The sequence below is a fragment of the Drosophila willistoni genome, unplaced genomic scaffold, assembly GCF_018902025.1.
Source record: "Drosophila willistoni isolate 14030-0811.24 unplaced genomic scaffold, UCI_dwil_1.1 Seg169, whole genome shotgun sequence".
In the NCBI taxonomy this organism is placed as follows: Eukaryota; Metazoa; Arthropoda; class Insecta; order Diptera; family Drosophilidae; genus Drosophila; species Drosophila willistoni.
The window spans coordinates 2,432,152-2,457,543 of NW_025814128.1; positions in this window are offsets into that span (position 1 = coordinate 2,432,152).

Genomic DNA, 25,392 nt, shown 5'->3' on the forward strand with positions numbered 1-25,392 from the left:
TAGATGACATAAAGTCGTATTCAAGGTAATGGCATGATTCTTAATCCAATTTATCGTTAACCGACCAAGTTTCTTTCACCCTAGCTTTTTAGCTAATTTTGTTAATAAACGTTACATTGGATTCCTCGTCCAAAAACGCGAATGTTTCACTAATGTTTGTGTGGACCATTATTTCATAATAGATTTGACTGTATGCGTTGCTGCTTCTTCTGCTTTATCTTCTTTTATCATCTGTCTCTTAGGATTGTGTAACGAATTGTGATGAGAACTCTTGCAGCCGCTGATGTTACATCTTCGTTTGAACTTACAGGATATCATATTGTGTTTGGTTTTAGACAGCTAAAACAAACTCCTAATTTCTTGACTATGTTCCATTTCTCGTTTACATCAGCCTTTACATATACATCGCATTCGACAGAGAGTGGTCGCCATTACATTCGGTGCAAGCTTTTGTATATTTTTCATCCTTTTTTGATACTCTCCCGTATTTGTTTGCATTATAGTTTTCGATTGTGACGATGATCACCTTTTGAAGTGGGCCTGGAAGTGGTTCGAAGTTGTCATTAATGTTACATTCGCAATCGTTCATGCTATACTATTTAACCGATTACTAAAATGCATCAAATTGGCGTATAGATGTATTTGGGATGAAAACTCTTGCCATTGCATGCGTTTTGACATTGGCATTCTTGAAACAAATTGATCCAGCAACGATGGATTTTGCAAATGTAATACTGCTTCTGAGATTGAAAAAATATAACCAAGTTATTTACTTTCGTGGCAAATGGAACCATCCTTTCTAATTATTCTCTGGGTTTTGGGGTATATAATTGACAAGTTCTAGCTGACTTTTAATAAGCAACTCTGGTCTTCCTTACACAAACTGTAGTTGTTTAATAATATGTGGCACGTTTGCCGGACTGACTAGTAGCCCCTTTACCTCCTCTTTTGCCGCTTCTTTTAAGCTTTTCTGTAAATGTATTACATTTTCCAATTGAGTATAACCATAAACAGCGGAGGATTCTATAAACACTGTAATAAATACTGGCGAATCTTCTGGCCTACCACTAAATTCAGGCAGGTCCATAATTCTATGACCGGACATATAATTGTGTGGGTATTGTCCCTGACTAGCCTGACCAACCAGAATGCTATCCGTAACTTTATCAGACTCACCCGTACCAATATTAATGGGGGAAGAATTCGTAGTCATCAAACATTCCTGTAGTTTTAAATGGCATTTTTTTTTCTGTAGCACCAACATCGTAACACCCTGTGTGCCACCCAAAGCATGCGGAGCGTCCATTATGGCTCCATGACGTTGTGCACCGTCCGAAGCAATTTTAGGTGATGAATTTCAATTCAATTCAATTTTTGAACCTTGTGATGCAATTTGTGCTTGCAATTGCGTCATCATTCTTTGCACAATATCCAAACATACACATATTGTCTTCTCTGTCTTTTGGCGCTTGGCTCTTATTGAAAGCGTCTCTTGCTGTGTCACTCTCTCCCACGGTAGACTCGTTTACCGCCTCGATTTCGGCGTTTCCATCGCGTCCATGTCTATACGCTTTTTTTCCCCGCGCGTTTTCATTTTATTGCTCATATTTCACATTTCTTGTTAATTTCGAAACCATCAAAGCACTTTATATAAGTTAAAATAAACCAGAGGGCAGGGGCTAACTTCGACCGCGTCTAAGTTTGTATACCCTTGCAACTTTTTGGGTAACTCTTTCCTTACCTATAGCCATCAAAATGGAAAAACGTTTTTTCTAAAAAGGCTAAAGTTTGCGATAGAACGGCCTACAATCTTAGCATAGGAAATAACGAAGATATTGATCAAAGTCACTGTTTTCCACCGATCGTTCCTATGGAAGCTACATGATATAGTCACCCGATCTTTATCAAATTCGGCACAGTCATTAACAGATATATTAAACTAACAAATGTTTAATTTGAAAGCAATCGCATTAAAAGTAACGAAGTTATTGACAAAGTCACTGTTTTCGACCGATCGTTCCTATGGGAGCTTTATGATATAGTCACCCGATCTTGATCAAATTTGGCATAGTCGTTTATTCGTGTAATAAACTCACCAATATTCAATTTCAATAGCTCAGATAATAAAGAAGTTATTGAGAAAAGTCACTGTTCGTGACTTTGCCGTTTAAATGGGAGCTATATCATATACAGTATATACAAGCCTACATGCAAACTTTCAACTCCGTAGCTCTAACGGTCTAGGAGGAGTTTGCGTTGATCCAGACGGAAGGACAGACGCACAGACGGACGGATGGACATGGCTATTTGAACTCGTCTCGTCGTGCTGATCAAGAATATATATACTTTATATGGTCGGAGATGCTTCCTTCTAGGCGTTGCACACTTCTGACCAAAATTAATATACCCTTTTTGCAAGGGTATAAAAATGTCAACCTCAAGAATGTCTCGACCACGCGTTACTTTAACGCCCAAAAGTCTTACCGATACAAAAATAGAACATTTAGTACGAATTGACTTGAAACTTATTTTTTAGAAACTGAGTACAGATTATGATGGTGGTTCTTAAGTACAACAAATTATAAAGTTTATCAATATATATTAAGCCCTAAGGCCCATGGCTTCGAGCGTCGTTTTGTGCTAATTATCGGATGTTTATTTTAACGTATCGTTCCTGTGCAGTTTTTTTCTGTACTGACTCCCCGATTCACTCCTTAGAGCTGGTTTCTGACTCGATAAGTCAGGGTTGCATTCAAGTCGATACATACTAAATTTAAAGGGAAAACGATCAGGGCTACCTAAATTCAGGGCTCGGCTAAAACAAGAGTAATTAATTATATAACATAAGTGCATGCATTTGATATTGTAAAGGTCAACTATGTATGTATTTTCTGCGCTAGAAATTGACAGCCTGTGCTCAAGATGGTCAGCACAATTACCAAAGAGAATTTCTCGATTTGGGCTCTTTTAATTTTTAGCACTTTACCTGGTACTTGATGTCAGGTTTGGAATCAACTTTCCTTATCTCCTTGTTCGACATCGAATCTTTCGTCGAATTAAACAAGGGTATGAACTGCTTCAGATAAGACAATTTATTTCATGGCAGACGCGGGAATTTATTTATTGGCTTTAATTGCACTCCGACGCGACGCACTCAAATAATTTAATTGTCAATAGACTTATTACCAAATTTACTAACAACAGTTTTTTTTTGACTACGGTATAGCGAATTCGCAATCTGTCCGGGGACAGTCAGCAAGTTTTCTTGATTGGGCATTGACGGTTACAATGTTTGTATGTTAAACAGTATTACAATAGTGTATTGGGTGGTTATATAGGGGCGGTGGAGTAGAGGGGGTTAAATAGAAATATTATTCTTAATGACGTGGCAGGTCCAGGGTGTGGAATCTTCTTAGGCGCCTGATGGTGGTGCTGTTGTCCAGCATATTGATGGCGTACGGGTTCACGTGCCTGTCAAGGCGCTCCAGATAGGCTGCGGTCAGACTGGAAATCTCATGATCGACTAATGGGATTTGTCGTTTGAAAGTGGGCATTTGAAATGATCCTTATCGCGTTGCTTTGGAATTTTTGAATTAGGTCACAGTTGGATCGGCTGGCGGTGCCCTAGATTGATCCATATGTCCACATTGGCTTCATTATGACTTTGTAGACTAGAAGCTTTATGTTTAGCCGAAGGGTAGACCTTCTCCCGATGAGCCACAGGTACTTTTTCAGCTTGCGTCGAGCTGGCCTCTTTTGCTCTTCAGATGCTGCTTCCATGGTAGCCTTCTGTCCATAATGAGGCCCAGATATTTGGCTGATTCACAGTTGGGGATGGGGGTTCCGTCGAGTAGTATAGTTGGACAGTAACCTCTCCTCAATGTAAATGTTGTTTGAACGCATTTTTCTGGGTTGACCGCCATTTTCCAGCTTTTGAGCCAGATGCTTGTGATGACTAGCTGCATTTGTAGAAGGTTACTAGCCTCCTGTGGCACTTCGTTGGTTGCCATGAAGGCAGTGTCATCCGCGTATGTTGCAGTTAAGAGTTTGGGATCGTTGAGTATCGGCATGTCAGCTGTGTAGAGGGTGTAGAGCACTGGGCCTAGAACGCTTCCCTGCGGGACTCCGGCTCTGACGTCTTTGATGACAGAGTTTTCATCACCGCATCTCACATAGAAGCTGCTGTTTTTATACCATACACCCATAGGGTGAAATGGTATATTAAAGTCGCCAAAATGTATGTAACAGGCAGAAGGAAGCATCTCCGACCCCACAAAGTATAAATATTCTTGATCAGGATCAAAAATCGAGTCGATCTAGCCATGTCCGTGTGTCTTGAGCTAGAGCCACCAAATTTGGTATGCAGTCTCGTGTAGTATGTACGCTTATCGAGTTTGTTTCAAATTTTTGCCACGCCCCCTTCCGCCCCCGGAATTTACATAAAACTGTTTTTCTTAAAAAGTATGGCAGATAGAGACATCAAATTTGGGTTATATACTTGTTTAGTTAGCGCGCAGAAAATAATTGTTCCAACTTTTTGACACGCCCCCTTCCGCCCCCGGAATTTACATAACTCTGATTTCTTAAAAACTATGAAAGCTACCGACATTAAATTTGGTATGTAAGCTAGCTTAATAGACGCGCAGATATTGATTATTTAAAAATTTTGCCACGCCCATTTCCGCCCCGAAAATTAAACAAAACTGATTTTCTCGAAAACTAACAAAGCTAATGTCACCAAATTTAGTATGTATATTGGCTTACTATGCGCGCAGAATACATATATTTTAATATGTTGCCACGCCCACTTCCGCCTCCATAATTTAGAAAAAACCGATTGGCTCTTGCAATTTTTTGACTATCGCGATCAAATTTGGCAGACTAATAAATCTTATCTATTTCTATCAAACTACCAAATTTGATTGAATTCGGACTAGAAACATACAAAATATACGTATGAACGTATTTTGCTACGCGATCCATAAGCGCAGAATTGGCCGTTGGCTAGTGGCGGCGCTAGAGTGCTCGTGTGTTTGTAGAGCAGTTTGTAGAGTTTGTGAGCGAGAAAGCATATGGTATGAGGCATGTTAAAACAATTTAATAGACATACATTTGGTTTTCGAAATTTTAAATATTTGTTTCACCTGGTGTATGGTATACCCAAGTCGGCGAGACGACTTACTTACTTCATTTTTTTTTTATATATGATTTTAGCAGCATGTACAATGGGTCAGGAAGGACATTTTTGATTTTGTTTCATAGGCCAGTGTGCCAGACCTTGTCGAATGCTTGTTTCACATCTATAAATACTCCAGTGCAGTATTTCCTCAAAAGCCTCCAGAATTCTCGCCGAGATCCTATGGCATTGTTCGGGGTGTGCCATGGCATTCTCTGAAGCCAAACTGGTGATCGGGGGATCAAACCAGCCTCATCCATTATTGGTCGATCTTTACGCCAGAAGTAGTCTTTCAACTTCTTTTGGAGAGAATCTCTCCAAAGAAGTTGAAAGACTACTTCTGCGTAAAGATCGACCAATAATGGATGAGGCTGGTTTGATCCCCGATCACCAGTTTGGCTTCAGAGAATGCCATGGCACACCCGAACAATGCCATAGGATCTCGGCGAGAATTCTGGAGGCTTTTGAGGAAATACTGCACTGGAGTATTTATAGATGTGAAACAAGCATTCGACAAGGTCTGGCACACTGGCCTATGAAACAAAATCAAAAATGTCCTTCCTGACCCATTGTACATGCTGCTAAAATCATATATAAAAAAAAAATGAAGTAAGTAAGTCGTCTCGCCGACTTGGGTATACCATACACCAGGTGAAACAAATATTTAAAATTTCGAAAACCAAATGTATGTCTATTAAATTGTTTTAACATGCCTCATACCATATGCTTTCTCGCTCACAAACTCTACAAACTGCTCTACAAACACACGAGCACTCTAGCGCCGCCACTAGCCAACGGCCAATTCTGCGCTATGGATCGCGTAGCAAAATACGTTCATACGTATATTTTGTATGTTTCTAGTCCGAATTCAATCAAATTTGGTAGTTTGATAGAAATAGATAAGATTTATTAGTCTGCCAAATTTGATCGCGATAGTCAAAAAATTGCAAGAGCCAATCGGTTTTTTCTAAATTATGGAGGCGGAAGTGGGCGTGCAACATATTAAAATATATGTATTCTGCGCGCATAGTAAGCCAATATACATACTAAATTTGGTGACATTAGCTTTGTTAGTTTCGAGAAAATCAGTTTTGTTTAATTTTCGGGGGCGGAAATGGGCGTGGCAAAATTTTTAAATAATCAATATCTGCGCGTCTATTAAGCTAGCTTACATACCAAATTTAATGTCGGTAGCTTTCATAGTTTTAAGAAAATCAGAGTTATGTAAATTCCGGGGGCGGAAGGGGGCGTGTCAAAAAGTTGGAACAATTATTTTCTGCGCGCTAACTAAACAAGTATATAACCCAAATTTGATGTCTCTATCTGCCATACTTTTTAAGAAAAACAGTTTTATGTAAATTCCGGGGCGGAAGGGGGCGTGGCAAAAATTTGAAACAAACTCGATAAGCGTACATACTACACGAGACTGCATACCAAATTGGTGGCTCTAGCTCAAGACACACGGACATGGCTAGATCGACTCGATTTTTGATCCTGATCAAGAATATTTATACTTTGTGGGGTCGGAGATGCTTCCTTCTGCCTGTTACATACATTTTGGCGACTTTAATATACCATTTCACCCTATGGGTGTATGGTATAAAAACAGCAGCTTCTATGTGAGATGCGGTGATGAAAACTCTGTCATCAAAGACGTCAGAGCCGGAGTCCCGCAGGGAAGCGTTCTAGGCCCAGTGCTCTACACCCTCTACACAGCTGACATGCCGATACTCAACGATCCCAAACTCTTAACTGCAACATACGCGGATGACACTGCCTTCATGGCAACCAACGAAGTGCCACAGGAGGCTAGTAACCTTCTACAAATGCAGCTAGTCATCACAAGCATCTGGCTCAAAAGCTGGAAAATGGCGGTCAACCCAGAAAAATGCGTTCAAACAACATTTACATTGAGGAGAGGTTACTGTCCAACTATACTACTCGACGGAACCCCCATCCCCAACTGTGAATCAGCCAAATATCTGGGCCTCATTATGGACAGAAGGCTACCATGGAAGCAGCATCTGAAGAGCAAAAGAGGCCAGCTCGACGCAAGACTGAAAAAGTACCTGTGGCTCATCGGGAGAAGGTCTACCCTTCGGCTAAACATAAAGCTTCTAGTCTACAAAGTCATAATGAAGCCAATGTGGACATATGGATCAATCTAGGGCACCGCCAGCCGATCCAACTGTGACCTAATTCAAAAATTCCAAAGCAACGCGATAAGGATCATTTCAAATGCCCACTTTCAAACGACAAATCCCATTAGTCGATCATGAGATTTCCAGTCTGACCGCAGCCTATCTGGAGCGCCTTGACAGGCACGTGAACCCGTACGCCATCAATATGCTGGACAACAGCACCACCATCAGGCGCCTAAGAAGATTCCACACCCTGGACCTGCCACGTCATTAAGAATAATATTTCTATTTAACCCCCTCTACTCCACCGCCCCTATATAACCACCCAATACACTATTGTAATACTGTTTAACATACAAACATTGTAACCGTCAATGCCCAATCAAGAAAACTTGCTGACTGTCCCCGGACAGATTGCGAATTCGCTATACCGTAGTCAAAAAAAACTGTTGTTAGTAAATTTGGTAATAAGTCTATTGACAATTAAATTATTTGAGTGCGTCGCGTCGGAGTGCAATTAAAGCCAATAAATAAATTCCCGCGTCTGCCATGAAATAAATTGTCTTATCTGAAGCAGTTCATACCCTTGTTTAATTCGACGAAAGATTCGATGTCGAACAAGGAGATAAGGAAAGTTGATTCCAAACCTGACATCAAGTACCAGGTAAAGTGCTAAAAATTAAAAAAGCCCAAATCGAGAAATTCTCTTTGGTAATTGTGCTGACCATCTTGAGCACAGGCTGTCAATTTCTAGCGCAGAAAATACATACATAGTTGACCTTTACAATATCAAATGCATGCACTTATGTTATATAATTAATTACTCTTGTTTTAGCCGAGCCCTGAATTTAGGTAGCCCTGATCGTTTTCCCTTTAAATTTAGTATGTATCGACTTGAATGCAACCCTGACTTATCGAGTCAGAAACCAGCTCTAAGGAGTGAATCGGGGAGTCAGTACAGAAAAAAACTGCACAGGAACGATACGTTAAATAAACATCCGATAATTAGCACAAAACGACGCTCGAAGCCATGGGCCTTAGGGCTTAATATATATTGATAAACTTTATAATTTGTTGTACTTAAGAACCACCATCATAATCTGTACTCAGTTTCTGAAAAATAAGTTTCAAGTCAATTCGTACTAAATGTTCTATTTTTGTATCGGTAAAACTTTTGGGCGTTAAAGTAACGCGTGGTCGAGACATTCTTGAGGTTGACATTTTTATACCCTTGCAAAAAGGGTATATTAATTTTGGTCAGAAGTGTGCAACGCCTAGAAGGAAGCATCTCCGACCATATAAAGTATATATATTCTTGATCAGCACGACGAGACGAGTTCAAATAGCCATGTCCATCCGTCCGTCTGTGCGTCTGTCCTTCCGTCTGGATCAACGCAAACTCCTCCTAGACCGTTAGAGCTACGGAGTTGAAAGTTTGCATGTAGGCTTGTATATACTGTATATGATATAGCTCCCATTTAAACGGCAAAGTCACGAACAGTGACTTTTCTCAATAACTTCTTTATTATCTGAGCTATTGAAATTGAATATTGGTGAGTTTATTACACGAATAAACGACTATGCCAAATTTGATCAAGATCGGGTGACTATATCATAAAGCTCCCATAGGAACGATCGGTCGAAAACAGTGACTTTTGTCAATAACTTCGTTACTTTTAATGCGATTGCTTTCACATTTGTTAGTTTAATATATCTGTTAATGACTGTGCCGAATTTGATAAAGATCGGGTGACTATATCATGTAGCTTCCATAGGAACGATCGGTGGAAAACAGTGACTTTGATCAATATCTTCGTTATTTCCTATGCTAAGATTGTAGGCCGTTCTATCGCAAACTTTAGCCTTTTTAGAAAAAACGTTTTTCCATTTTGATGGCTATAGGTAAGGAAAGAGTTACCCAAAAGTTGCAAGGGTATACAAACTTAGACGCGGTCGAAGTTAGCCCCTGCCCTCTGGTTTATTTTAACTTATATAAAGTGCTTTGATGGTTTCGAAATTAACAAGAAATGTGAAATATGAGCAATAAAATGAAAACGCGCGGGGAAAAAAAAGCGTATAGACATGGACGCGATGGAAACGCCGAAATCGAGGCGGTAAACGAGTCTACCGTGGGAGAGAGTGACACAGCAAGAGACGCTTTCAATAAGAGCCAAGCGCCAAAAGACAGAGAAGACAATATGTGTATGTTTGGATATTGTGCAAAGAATGATGACGCAATTGCAAGCACAAATTGCATCACAAGGTTCAAAAATTGAATTGAATTGAAATTCATCACCTAAAAATTGCTTCGGACGGTGCACAACGTCATGGAGCCATAATGGACGCTCCGCATGCTTTGGGTGGCACACAGGGTGTTACCGATGTTGGTGCTACAGAAAAAAAAATGCCATTTAAAACTACAGGAATGTTTGATGACTACGAATTCTTCCCCCATTAATATTGGTACGGGTGAGTCTGATAAAGTTACGGATAGCATTCTGGTTGGTCAGGCTAGTCAGGGACAATACCCACACAATTATATGTCCGGTCATAGAATTATGGACCTGCCTGAATTTAGTGGTAGGCCAGAAGATTCGCCAGTATTTATTACAGTGTTTATAGAATCCTCCGCTGTTTATGGTTATACTCAATTGGAAAATGTAATACATTTACAGAAAAGCTTAAAAGAAGCGGCAAAAGAGGAGGTAAAGGGGCTACTAGTCAGTCCGGCAAACGTGCCACATATTATTAAACAACTACAGTTTGTGTAAGGAAGACCAGAGTTGCTTATTAAAAGTCAGCTAGAACTTGTCAATTATATACCCCAAAACCCAGAGAATAATTTAGAAAGGATGGTTCCATTTGCCACGAAAGTAAATAACTTGGTTATATTTTTTCAATCTTCAGAAGCAGTATTACATTTGCAAAATCCATCGTTGCTGGATCAATTTGTTTCAAGAATGCCAATGTCAAAACGCATGCAATGGCAAGAGTTTTCATCCCAAATACATCTATACGCCAATTTGATGCATTTTAGTAATCGGTTAAATAGTATAGCATGAACGATTGCGAATGTAACATTAATGACAACTTCGAACCACTTCCAGGCCCACTTCAAAAGGTGATCATCGTCACAATCGAAAACTAATAATGCAAACAAATACGGGAGAGTATCAAAAGAAGGATGAAAAATATACAAAAGCTTGCACCGAATGTAATGGCGACCACTCTCTGTCCGAATGCGATGTATATGTAAAGGCTGATGTAAACGAGAAATGGAACATAGTCAAGAAATTAGGAGTTTGTTTTAGCTGTCTAAAACGCAAACACAATATGATATCCTGTAAGTTCAAACGAAGATGTAACATCAGCGGCTGCAAGAGTTCTCATCACAATTCGTTACACAATCCTAAGAGACAGATGATAAAAGAAGATAAAGCAGAAGAAGCAGCAACGCATACAGTCAAATCTATTATGAAATAATGGGTCCACACAATACATTAGTAGAAACATTCGCGTTTTTGGACGAGGAATCCAATGTAACGTTTATTAACAAAAATTTAGCTAAAAAGCTAGGGGTGAAAGAAAACTTGGATCGGTTAACGATAAATTGGATTAAGAATCATGCCATTACCTTGAATACGACTTTATGTCATCTAAAAATAAGAGGTATTAATGGAAATAAAAATTGTTCACAGTTAAAAGCACTACAATCCCTGATCTGGAACTACCTCTACAATCAATGGATCATCAAACATTAGCGGAAGAGTAGATTCGAGTTGCGAATCTCCCAATAGCAAGTTACACAGATGCCAAACCAACAATACTGATCGGTATAGATAATACCCACCTGGTCAAGCCTATAAGAAGCGTTGATATCGGACCAAGACTAGTGGCATCAAAAACTCCTTTGGGATGGGTGATTTTTGGATCAAGAGCAAACCAATCTAATACAAACCCGTTAGTTACATCAGTATTTCATGCGAATTCTTTGGAGGATCAAATGAACAGGGAAATGCACGATCTGATTGCAGATTATTTCACAACTGAGAATTTTGGGGTACGGCCGTTTATTAATTCTGTAGAGTCCGCTGACATAATTTGAGCTAAAGATATACTTTCGAAGCACAACAGTAAAATTAAAAGGAAAATATGAAACCGGATAGTTATGGACAAAAGAAGCATTAAATCTTCCTAACAGTTACAGTATGGCATTGAAAAGACTCCAGTTAATAGAGAATAAAATTGTTCGCTCAAATAGCGTAAAGACCTATGATGACGCCGTTATGGACTTTGTGAAAAAAGGATATGCTGTCAAAATGACAAAACATCAAGCTTGTGTAACCAGGTCTAAGACATGGTATCTACCTCATATCGCCGTTTACAATGTCAACAAACCAGGAAAGTTACTATTTCTAAGCACCGTGGCATTGCCAAACTTTCGTCAATACCTAAGCTGTTTCAGAAAATTATTACGTCTTCCCTTCAACACCTATCCAGATCCACTTTTTCTCCTTGTCAGCATGGCATAAAGGGTCGTTCGTCGCTTACCAACCTTTTAGAATTGACCAACCTTGTACACCATGGCTTTCGTAAAAAGTGTCAACCTGACGTTATTTATACTGACTTTAGTAAGGTAAGGTAGTAAGGCTTTCGATACGGTTGATCATTCTATGCTTCTCGCGAAACTTAACATCATGGGTTTTTCCCCCAAAACTATTGGCTTGGTTAAAGTCGTCTCTTATTGGCAGAACCCAAAAGGTGTCTTTTCGTTCCTAAATATTTAAAACTATTCGAATTATCTCAGGGTTCCCCCAAGGCAGTCATCTGGGCCCACTGCTATTTACCCCGTTTATTAATGATTTGCCTTTGGCCTTGGCTCGTTCACGCGTGCTCATGTTTGCGGATGACGTCAAGATTTGTTATTCCTATAATGATCCTTCTTTCCAACAGTACTTGCAATCAGATCTCGATGAGTTCTGTGATTGGTGCCACGTTAATAAATTACACCTTAATGCCTCTAAGTGCTCTTTTATGACTTTCAGCCGTTTGTCTCCGTTTCTAGCTTATTACTCTATTAGTCTGTTCTGTTAGATTGTGTACCATCATTCAAAGACTTAGGCGTTATTTTTGACCCAAAACATTCATTTAATGTTTATATTTCTTCTTTTGTCAATAGAGCATGCAGCCTTCTTGGCTTCATTAAACGTTGGGCCAAAGAATTTGATGATCCCTATGTACCAAGAGTTTTATACACTTCGTTAGTTCGCCCTACTCCAGAATATTGCTCGCCAGTGTGGAACCCGCAATATGATTTTCACCAGCGTAGTATTGAATCGGTACAGAAGCAATTCCTTAAGTTTGCGTTACGCGGTCTTCATTGGGACCCGAGTCTTGTCCATTGTGGATTGCTTCAATTTTTGAACCTTGTGATGCAATTTGTGCTTGCAATTGCGTCATCATTCTTTGCACAATATCCAAACATACACATATTGTCTTCTCTGTCTTTTGGCGCTTGGCTCTTATTGAAAGCGTCTCTTGCTGTGTCACTCTCTTCCACGGTAGACTCGTTTACCGCCTCGATTTCGGCGTTTCCATCGCGTCCATGTCTATACGCTTTTTTCCCCCGCGCGTTTTCATTTTATTGCTCATATTTCACATTTCTTGTTAATTTCGACACCATCAAAGCACTTTTACATATTATGTAAGTTAAAATAAACCAGAGTGCCGGGGCTAACTTCGAGCGCGTCTAAGTTTGTATACCCTTGCAACTTTTTGGGTAACTCTTTCCTTACCTATAGCCATCAAAATGGAAAAACGTTTTTGATAACAAGGCTAAAGTTTGCGATAGAACGGCCTACAATCTTAGCATAGGAAATAACGAAGATATTGATCAAAGTCACTGTTTTCCACCGATCGTTCCTATGGAAGCTACATGATATAGTCACCCGATCTTTATCAAATTCGGCACAGTCATTAACAGATATATTAAACTAACAAATGTGAAAGCAATCGCATTAAAAGTAACGAAGTTATTGACAAAAGTCACTGTTTTCGACCGATCTTTTCTATGGGAGCTATATGATATAGTCACCCGATCTTGATCAAATTTGGCATAGTCGTTTATTCGTGTAATAAACTCACCAATATTCAATTTCAATAGCTCAAATAATAAAGAAGTTATTGAGAAAAGTCACTGTTCGTGACTTTGCCGTTTAAATGGGAGCTATATCATATACAGTATATACAAGCCTACATGCAAACTTTCAACTCCGTAGCTCTAACGGTCTAGGAGGAGTTTGCGTTGATCCAGACGGACGGACAGACGGGCAGACGGACGGATGGACATGGCTATTTGAACTCGTCTCGTCGTGCTGATCAAGAATATATATACTTTATATGGTCGGAGATGCTTCCTTCTAGGCGTTGCACACTTCTGACCAAAATTAATATACCCTTTTTGCAAGGGTATAAAAATGTCAACCTCAAGAATGTCTCGACCACGCGTTACTACAACGCCCTTTAACGGTATTGTTTTACCGATACAAAAATAGAACATTTAGTACGAATTGACTTGAAACTTATTTTTCAGAAACTGAGTACAGATTATGATGGTGGTTCTTAAGTACAACAAATTATAAAGTTTATCAATATATATTAAGCCCTAAGGCCCATGGCTTCGAGCGTCGTTTTGTGCTAATTATCGGATGTTTATTTTAACGTATCGTTCCTGTGCAGTTTTTTTCTGTACTGACTCCCCGATTCACTCCTTAGAGCTGGTTTCTGACTCGATAAGTCAGGGTTGCATTCAAGTCGATACATACTAAATTTAAAGGGAAAACGATCAGGGCTACCTAAATTCAGGGCTCGGCTAAAACAAGAGTAATTAATTATATAACATAAGTGCATGCATTTGATATTGTAAAGGTCAACTATGTATGTATTTTCTGCGCTAGAAATTGACAGCCTGTGCTCAAGATGGTCAGCACAATTACCAAAGAGAATTTCTCGGTTTGGGTTTTTTTAATTTTTAGCACTTTACCTGGTACTTGATGTCAGGTTTGGAATCAACTTTCCTTATCTCCTTGTTCGACATCGAATCTTTCGTCGAATTAAACAAGGGTATGAACTGCTTCAGATAAGACAATTTATTTCATGGCAGACGCGGGAATTTATTTATTGGCTTTAATTGCACTCCGACGCGACGCACTCAAATAATTTAATTGTCAATAGACTTATTACCAAATTTACTAACAACAGTTTTTTTTTGACTACGGTATAGCGAATTCGCAATCTGTCCGGGGACAGTCAGCAAGTTTTCTTGATTGGGCATTGACGGTTACAATGTTTGTATGTTAAACAGTATTACAATAGTGTATTGGGTGGTTATATAGGGGCGGTGGAGTAGAGGGGGTTAAATAGAAATATTATTCTTAATGACGTGGCAGGTCCAGGGTGTGGAATCTTCTTAGGCGCCTGATGGTGGTGCTGTTGTCCAGCATATTGATGGCGTACGGGTTCACGTGCCTGTCAAGGCGCTCCAGATAGGCTGCGGTCAGACTGGAAATCTCATGATCGACTAATGGGATTTGTCGTTTGAAAGTGGGCATTTGAAATGATCCTTATCGCGTTGCTTTGGAATTTTTGAATTAGGTCACAGTTGGATCGGCTGGCGGTGCCCTAGATTGATCCATATGTCCACATTGGCTTCATTATGACTTTGTAGACTAGAAGCTTTATGTTTAGCCGAAGGGTAGACCTTCTCCCGATGAGCCACAGGTACTTTTTCAGCCTTGCGTCGAGCTGGCCTCTTTTGCTCTTCAGATGCTGCTTCCATGGTAGCCTTCTGTCCATAATGAGGCCCAGATATTTGGCTGATTCACAGTTGGGGATGGGGGTTCCGTCGAGTAGTATAGTTGGACAGTAACCTCTCCTCAATGTAAATGTTGTTTGAACGCATTTTTCTGGGTTGACCGCCATTTTCCAGCTTTTGAGCCAGATGCTTGTGATGACTAGCTGCATTTGTAGAAGGTTACTAGCCTCCTGTGGCACTTCGTTGGTTGCCATGAAGGCAGTGTCATCCGCGTATGTTGCAGTTAAGAGTTTGGGATCGTTGAGTATCGGCATGTCAGCTGTGTAGAGGGTGTAGAGCACTGGGCCTAGAACGCTTCCCTGCGGGACTCCGGCTCTGACGTCTTTGATGACAGAGTTTTCATCACCGCATCTCACATAGAAGCTGCTGTTTTTATACCATACACCCATAGGGTGAAATGGTATATTAAAGTCGCCAAAATGTATGTAACAGGCAGAAGGAAGCATCTCCGACCCCACAAAGTATAAATATTCTTGATCAGGATCAAAAACCGAGTCGATCTAGCCATGTCCGTGTGTCTTGAGCTAGAGCCACCAAATTTGGTATGCAGTCTCGTGTAGTATGTACGCTTATCGAGTTTGTTTCAAATTTTTGCCACGCCCCCTTCCGCCCCCGGAATTTACATAAAACTGTTTTTCTTAAAAAGTATGGCAGATAGAGACATCAAATTTGGGTTATATACTTGTTTAGTTAGCGCGCAGAAAATAATTGTTCCAACTTTTTGCCACGCCCCCTTCCGCCCCCGGAATTTACATAACTCTGATTTTCTTAAAAACTATGAAAGCTACCGACATTAAATTTGGTATGTAAGCTAGCTTAATAGACGCGCAGATATTGATTATTTAAAAATTTTGCCACGCCCATTTCCGCCCCCGAAAATTAAACAAAACTGATTTTCTCGAAAACTAACAAAGCTAATGTCACCAAATTTAGTATGTATATTGGCTTACTATGCGCGCAGAATACATATATTTTAATATGTTGCCACGCCCACTTCCGCCTCCATAATTTAGAAAAAACCGATTGGCTCTTGCAATTTTTTGACTATCGCGATCAAATTTGGCAGACTAATAAATCTTATCTATTTCTATCAAACTACCAAATTTGATTGAATTCGGACTAGAAACATACAAAATATACGTATGAACGTATTTTGCTACGCGATCCATAAGCGCAGAATTGGCCGTTGGCTAGTGGCGGCGCTAGAGTGCTCGTGTGTTTGTAGAGCAGTTTGTAGAGTTTGTGAGCGAGAAAGCATATGGTATGAGGCATGTTAAAACAATTTAATAGACATACATTTGGTTTTCGAAATTTTAAATATTTGTTTCACCTGGTGTATGGTATACCCAAGTCGGCGAGACGACTTACTTACTTCATTTTTTTTTATATATGATTTTAGCAGCATGTACAATGGGTCAGGAAGGACATTTTTGATTTTGTTTCATAGGCCAGTGTGCCAGACCTTGTCGAATGCTTGTTTCACATCTATAAATACTCCAGTGCAGTATTTCCTCAAAAGCCTCCAGAATTCTCGCCGAGATCCTATGGCATTGTTCGGGTGTGCCATGGCATTCTCTGAAGCCAAACTGGTGATCGGGGATCAAACCAGCCTCATCCATTATTGGTCGATCTTTACGCAGAAGTAGTCTTTCAACTTCTTTGGAGAGAACCGCCAATAAGCTTATCGGACGATATGAGGCGAGATTGGCTGCAGGTTTCCCAGGTTTTTCTATTAGAATGGTTTCGGAACATTTCCACTGAGTGAGGAAGTGTCCTATCAATAAGCTTTTATTTGTAATTTTGAGGAGAAGCTGTATACCATTCGGAGGCAGGGCTTTGATGGCTGGCACATCGAATCCGTCGTATCCAGGCGACTTGCCCAAATTTAGCTTGGCGATTTCTAAAACTAACTCGTCTGTTTCATCCTCTTGGATGGGGAGGGCCATTTGGTAGGTCGCGTACAAAAACTCTTTCGTCTCTTGGGCCTCCTGTTGGGAGCATCTATTGAAGGGGGTGAATGTTTCATAAAGATGGCTTGCAAAAGCTGAGGCCCTTTCGTTGTTAGAACGGCACCTGGATCCATTGGCGTCTTTAATAGGCTCCTTCCTTATGACAGGCTTTTTGTTGCCTTTGGTCAGCCGCCATAGGTTGTGTTGGGGGTGTCCAGGCTCGACGTTCTTTAGAAAAGATTCTAGTGGCTTCCTACGAAGTAGCTCTTTGAGAGTTTTTGCAGCTCTGTTGAACAGGGTCTTGTCTATTTGGCTCCTTGAGTTGCGCCGGAGACGTGTCTTCTCAGCTCTTAGTGCGGCTACATCGGGTGACCAAAGATGGATATATCTTTGAGGGACTCTGTTGTTCGTTGAGCTCCTGGCGAGAGGTGTGGCATAGGCGACAGCCTGGTGGATACTCGCATTGAGGTGTTCGAGAGCATTATCCACGTCTTCACCTGTGGATATCTCGGTACTGGTAGCGCTCGATGTTGTTGCTTCTTTTAAACAGCCAAATTCTTTTGGATTTGTTACTGTGAAACATTATCTCACTTACTAGATGCCTAGGTGGGCAGTAGACAGCAGCGATTGTTATATCTCCTGTCAGGCTGATAACTCTGATCCTGGAGCACTGAACCCAAGACTCTTGAAATGCCAGTAGCTTTGTAGTTAACATTGGACTTGACGATGATGGCTGCACCTCTTCGGGCTGTACCATTGGAATGGTTGGTGAAGATGACGTCGTAGCCGTTGATATTAAAGTATGATCGTTCCGTGGAGTGTGTTTCCGATATAAGAAGGATGTTAACATGTTGGGTTTTTATGAAGTGTTCAACTTCTGGTCTGCTCCTATACAGGCCGTTCGTATTCCATAAGACGATATGGAGATTTACTTGCATTTTTGGGCCATAATTAACGTTAGGAGTTGAGTCATGGCAGCAAATTGGTCGATCATTTTCTCCATTAGTGCTTCTAGACGATCCAGTCTTTGGTTCGTTTGAGGCGAGTTGACAGGAGGGCTTCTGCCTGCTGGGGAGGTAGCTGATTGCCTTTTAGTATATTGGCGAAAGTGATGCCTGGCTTGCTCGAGGAGGTTTGCCAGTAGGCAGGTGATGTGATTGGTGGGATTGACCTTGGCTTGGGCCACCTACCTGTCTCTTTTGCTGCTTGCCGGTTCTAAATTGACAAGGAACATGGCCAGAGGTTTCTTCGTGCTACGGCTAATTGCGTTTTTAATGTCTTGACCTCTAACGTTGTGCCCATTGGCAGCCAGGACTTCTTTGATGTCCATGGGATTGGTGGTGTGGTGTAAACCTTTGACTACTACTCTATATGCACGCTCATCTTTTGGTTGGAATGTCTGATATGGGATGTCATTTACTTTGAAGTAGTTTTTTAATGTTGAAAAGCTGTAGGTTAACTCTGATTTGTCCGTTCCTACCCGCTTTGTAATCAAAGTTGTTTCCGCCTATTACAGATGCAACATCCCTTAGTAGGTCCTTAATGTCATGGACTTCCGGTAAGAAAATAGGAGGCGGCTTAACCTTGCGCACCTCAGTAGTGGGTGGCTTCTACGTCGCTATCGCTTTCATCAGATAGCATGGCAAACCTGGTGGCATTAATGTTGACGTTACTGATGATACCCTTCGAAGTTGAAGCCTGTTCAGCTTTTCTCTGCGGGGCTTCACGCTTAATTTCCCCTGGCTCCGAGGAGGAACTGGTATTTTCGTCAGATTTGTTGATGGTTTTGGTCGACCTTTTGATTGCCTTGGCCTGTTTAGCTGTAGGAGCTAGATCAATTGTTGGCTTTATTGCCCATTTTGGCTTGCCCATATTTGTGCCTGTTGGGGCCGGAACGGCAATCTGCCAATAGTCGGCAGATAATACAGTTGGTTGATGTTATCGTTCTCCACTTTGTTTTAGTTTGTTATTTCGTTCACCGTTATAGGTATAGTATTTGCGCACTTGAAACCATCCGCAACACGTCCGATTTGTTTGGCGTTCACAACTAGAATGACTAACAACAGTGACCGTTATTTACTTTATGTATCAATGTATGTATCATCAATCAATGTATTTTTTTTATATATATCTACATGTATGTATTTATGTATCAACACCACATAAACAAAAAAAAAATATAAAAAGAATAACATGTCACTTTAATATTCGATTTGCACTGTTTAAAATTGCACTGTCACTTTACTAGTCCCTGATCGGGCGCCATGAAAAATCATAAAAGATTTTATGATTAGTTAATTAAGTATACATATGTGTATATGTAGACCGTTAACTGAAGTGAAATTTTGCGATAAATAAAATAACGAATGCGCTTGCTTTCATAGATAACTTTCGACTATATTCTTCAACTTCTTCTTTTTACTAACGAGGCGGAGCGGGCGACTTCGCTTCATGCGACTCCCACGCTCTCGTCTCGCCCACAATTCCAACATCAAACATTAGACGACGACACGAACAATACACTAGCGCTTATCTGCGCTAACAGAGATAAGTATAGCCAAGTTAATCAACTAGCTATGTATGTAAGAATTATTGCGTGTATACAATAATTGTTGTTTATTAATAGTTAAATATATTGCAAAATAGTCAGTTGAAATTAGGATAAAAAGAACTTTGACTTAACAACTTTAGGTGAGAAATTAGAGCAACTCTACGACTTTAACAACTTGAAATACAATTTAAGCAACTTTTGTACACCTTCGGCCTATACATCTGGTCTCTATCGTTCCTTCTCTCGTTCTCGTCTTTTTACTACTGATGATGCCACATTGTCATACCGCATCCAGGGCTGCCATCTCTCAGCACATATGTACCCATATGACACTACAATCCTGAAAGTCATCTGCCTCAAATGATCCTTCGAGATCGCTTTCATCATTGCTCTCCATATAACGCCAAAGCAAATGTTGCCTTCACTGGTGGACGTCTGATTTGGACCCTGAAATTCAGCAGATTTTTTGACTTCATACCTACCATTTCTCTTTACTTTGATGATTTCGTATGGATCAATGAATTTATTTGACAGCTTCTTGCCCGACACGAACTGTGTGACTTTTGTAGCTACTAGGTCGCCCAACTGATAACCGTGGCATGGCTTGCAGCCGACATCTTGGCTAAGACAAAAAGTATGACTCTGTTGACCCTCTCCATTTGTCCGTTTCCTCTTGCAACTCCTGTAATGGTTTCAACGTGTTCGATCTTATGTTTCGTAAAAAATTCCTTAAAATGTTTAGACGTAAATGCTGCACCTCTATCGCTGACGATACGACGTGGATTTCCAAAAATTGTGACCCAATGAGTCAAGTGTTTAACAACTTCCGAGGCATCTGTCGATTTTGTAGGATATAGCCATGTATATTTAGAGAACCCATCTACGACTGCGAATATGTACTTGTAATTCTTCGAAGTTGGATCCAATGACCCTAAATGATCAACGTGTAGCGTCTCCAGTGGAACTTTTCCTCTCTCGCCCAACTTTCTGTTGTGTGTTATGCACTGAACGCAGTTTGCGATGAACTGACCAACTTTTTTGTCCAAATGTGGAATACAATAATCTTGTTGAATAGCATGCTTTGTTTTTTGAACACCCATATATCCAAAGTTGTGAGTATTCCTTATTATCTCCTTTTCCATGCTTTTCGGGACTGCCAACAAATCCAATCCATCCACCTGCTTATATAAAAGTTTATTTTTAATTTTAAAATCACCATACAGCTTGTGTTGTAAAATTTCGAATACTACTGCGAACTTTTCATCATTACTTTGTGCTCTTAGCATCTGCGCGTGTACTTCTGTTGTGACAATATTTACTGGAAAGCGACTTAAGCTATCGACATGCTTCATCCTATCGCCGGCACGATGTTCTATTTTACAGGAAAAATCTTCCAAGTGCATCAACCATTGTACGACTTGTCGGGGCATATCCTTCTTCGCCGCTGTCATTTTGAAAGCTGCACAGTCTGTCACCAGAACAAACACGATCCCCATCAAATATTGGTGCAACTTCTTCGTAGCTAGGTATGCTGTCTTAACCTCTATAAAATACCTGTGTAACTTTTCCTCCTGATCGCTTGTTTCCTTGCTCCAATAAAATACAGGGTGCCACTTATCATCATGTTGCTGTAAGAGCGTAGCACCAAATCCGTTTTTTGATGCATCTACATGTAATTCTGTTTCAGCTGAGTGTTTGAAAATTTTCAAAACATCTGCATCTTCATCAGACTTTCTTTTAATTTTTCAATCGTTTTTATTTGAGAACTGTTCATTGTAAACTCCGCATCTCTTTTTAGCAACGTGGTCAGCGGTTTTGCTATTATTGCATAATCACGAATGAATATTCTATAGTAGCCGTTAGTCCTCAAAATGCCTGAACACCTCTGATATTTTTCAACAATTGGAAATTTTTGACTGCCTTGACTTTATCTTTACCCGGACATACTACTCCATCCTCTATTTCGTGGTCCAGAAAATTGATTCTTCTGTAAACCATATTGTCGTGCTTCTTCTAAAACACTCTTAACATTATCCAAACATTCTTCTGCTGTAGATCCGAATACCACAATATCGTCAACATAAATTTCCATAATTGCTGCATTTATCAACTTCTGGAAAATGTAGTAAATAAATCTTACAAAAACTGCTGGGGAATTACAAAACCCAAAGGGCGCTTTATTAAATTCGAAAAACCCTTGCTTTGTCACAAATGCTGTATATTTACGACATTCTTCTATGTCAACGTGGAAAAATCCGTTTTTAAGATCCATGACTATAAAGTATTTTGCTTCTTAGATTTTCTCTAACACATCTTCAACGATTGGAACTAGAAATCTATCTTTCAATACGAGCGTGTTTAATTTTCGATAATCTATGCACAGTCTGTGCGACCCAACTTTCTTTGTTGCTAGCACTACTCTGCTTTCCACGTCTGCCTTCCTTGCTTTAGCCACTCTTCTACTTGATCTTTTACAATTGTTTTTTCATTTGCCGATAGACGACTGGGACTTTCTCTAAATACGATATTATTACAATTTGGCAGTATACTTAACATTATCGGGCAACTTAACGGGTTATCTTTCGGCTTATAGTCCTTTATTAATGCAGCGACTGTATCAGCATATTTTGGTTCTACATCAATTTCATTTACAGAGCTTACCACATTTAAAACGTTCAATTGGTTTTTCTCATCAGCGTGAAGGCTAAATGTACATCCGATGGGATCCATCATCACCGCAAACTTTTTGATGAAGTTTTATCCAATAAGTACATCAGCTTCTAATTTGGAGTTAGGGACGATCAGTATTTTGTGTTCTGCTTTCAATTCATTCACCTTGATTGTAGTAGTAACCTCGCCTATAACTTCTGTAACAACATTTCCAAGACCCAACAATTTTGTGATTTTGCATCTGACGATCCAGAAAAAGTTCCTCGTATTTGTCTCATCTCATGATAGTAACGTCTGCGCCGGTATCCACCAAACAAATAACTTTTTTGCCATCAATCGAAAATTCCTTTAATCGGCTGTCTTCATCGGACTTTCGTACTATATGCTTTCGTAAATGATGCTTTCTTTCAGGACAATCCTTTTATATATAGCCTATGCCGTTACATTAAAGCATAAACCCACATTGCAATTAGCTTTTTTATGATCTGTGGCTCCACAGTTGAAGCAATGCAACTGTTTACCTTTATAGTTTGAATCAACTTGAACAACTGGCTTCGTATGGACAATCTGGCGACGTTTGTTTTGGGTGTTTCTGGTCATCATTTCAACTAGATCGTAGCACTTTCTTAGCAGCTTAAAAGAAGTTGAACTGTATAATGGGTATTTCAAATCCTCGCGTACCTCTAGCCCGTCAACGATGTATGTAATAATTGATTCGTCCTCGATTTCACCAAGAGCAGCAATTTTACGCATCTGTAATACAAAATCATGAAAATTTTCTGACTGTAACTTTTTGCGACTTCTCAACTGTTTATGAATCTCTGCGCTGCTCAATTTTTGGTTAAACTCGTACATCAGAGCTATACACAATTCTTCATAATTGCCAATTACAATCGCTTCTAAAAATAACTTTGCATTGCCCATCATTTTATTACGTGCATTTACATACTTTTGTTTCTCGCTCAGCTGAAATGCCTCCGCATTTTCTTCAAAATTCTTTTGCCGCTGTCCAATTGGAATTGATGTCCCATCAAAGTTACGTCGACTGTTACGTTTGAAAATTTATCGTTACGTTGCGAACCGCTGTCTTCAAATTTAACTACCAACATTTTGATCAGCGTCTCCAACTCGCTGCTACGCACGCTTGTGCACATGTTCTCTGCGTTTCCATTTTGCTCCGTTATTTCAACATTTGACGTAAATGTGCTGTTTAAATTGTCTATCTGAACTTGGTAATTAGACTCTTTTTGATTTTTGGCACCTTTTTTTTCCAGAAAGCAACATTTTTATCAACTTAATTCTGTCTCTTTTTTTCACTTTTTTCACGTTTTTCAACTTGGATTACTGTTCTGTTCTTCTTTTTTTTTTAACGGTTGAGCGGTTGAGCCCCCATATAAGAATTGTTGCTCGTACACAATAATTGTTGTTTATTAATAGTTAAATATATAGCAAAATAGTCAGTTGAAATCAGGATAAAAAGAACTTTGACTTAACAACTTTAGGTGAGAAATTAGACCAACTTTACGACTTTAACATCTTGAAATACAATTTAAGCAACTTTTGTACACCTTCGTCCTATACATCAGGTCTCTATCGTTCCTTCTCTCGTTCTCGTCTTTTTACTACTGATGATGCCACATTGTCGTACCGCATCAAGGGCTGCCATCTCTCAGCACATATGTACCCATATGACACTACAATCTTGAAAATCATCTGCCTCAAATGATCCTTCGAGATCGCTTTCATCATTGCTCTACATAAAAATCTGCAAAATCTGATTCCTTTTCCTGTTTTTTGAACACCCATATGTCCAAAGTTGTAAGTATTCCAATCCATCGACCTGCTTATATAAAAGTTTATTTTAATTTTAAAATCACATATCAAATCATACATCAATTAGATCATCGGAAATATAAACAATTATTGACTCACCGTATAAAGGAAATACTGGAAACAACAAATGATAGTGATTGGCGATGGGTTCCAACAGTTTTAAATGCTGCCGATGAAGCCACGAAAACAAATGTAAAAATTAAGTACGAACCGGATATTATTTGGACAAGGTGCCCCGAATTTTTATTGAAGGATGAATCTAGCTGGCCAGCACAGGAAAAGATCTACGTTGAAAACGTTTCGACTGAACAAAAAAGGGTAAATTTAACATTTTCTGTTGAAAAAACCATTGACCAAAACAGATTTTCTAAATATTTGCGACTGAAGCGAACAATCGGATGGATATTGAGATTTAAACAACGGATATTGTAACAGAAGCATCTTCACTTTAACTCCCACGATGAACGCAGACGGGATCTTAGTGGTCAACGGTAGGCTTGAATATGCAACATTATTATCGCAAAGTGCTTGTCAACCTATCATATTACCCATAAAACACAAATTAACTGATTTAATAGTAACATCGTATCAAAAGAGATCATGCCTTCTTTGACATTGTTATATGATTTTTTCCATTTGGATGTACTCTGCAATTCTCGTAGGTAGTCTTGAGACCATTGTGTCCAGAATGTATGCTTAAGCCGTTGCACTAATTCCCATTGCTCTGGAATCGATCGCTGTGTTACTGGCTCCGCATCTGGTTGGGCTACTAATGGTTCTCCGATCAATAGATGGCCTGAGGTTAGAGCTGTCAAGTCGTTGGGATCGTCTGAGTTTGGGGTTAACGGACGAGAGTTCAGCACAGCTTTAACATTAACAATAATGGTAGACAGTTGTTCAAACGTTAAGTTTGCTGTGGATACGTTTCTCGACAATAAATGCTTAGCGGATTTTACCGCAGCTTCACATAACCCACCGAAATGTGGAGACCGTGGTGGTATGAACTAAAATTGCACTCCCTTTTGGTTGCAAACCTCTTTGATAGTACCTACTGCCTGTTCTGAGTGTATTGTATCGATCAGCTTCTTCAGTTGGTTGTTTGTTCCAACAAAGTTTGTTGCATTATCGCAGTATAATGTCTGGCATCTTCCTCTACGCCCAATGAAGCGCTGAAGCGCACCTACAAATGAGGAGGTGGA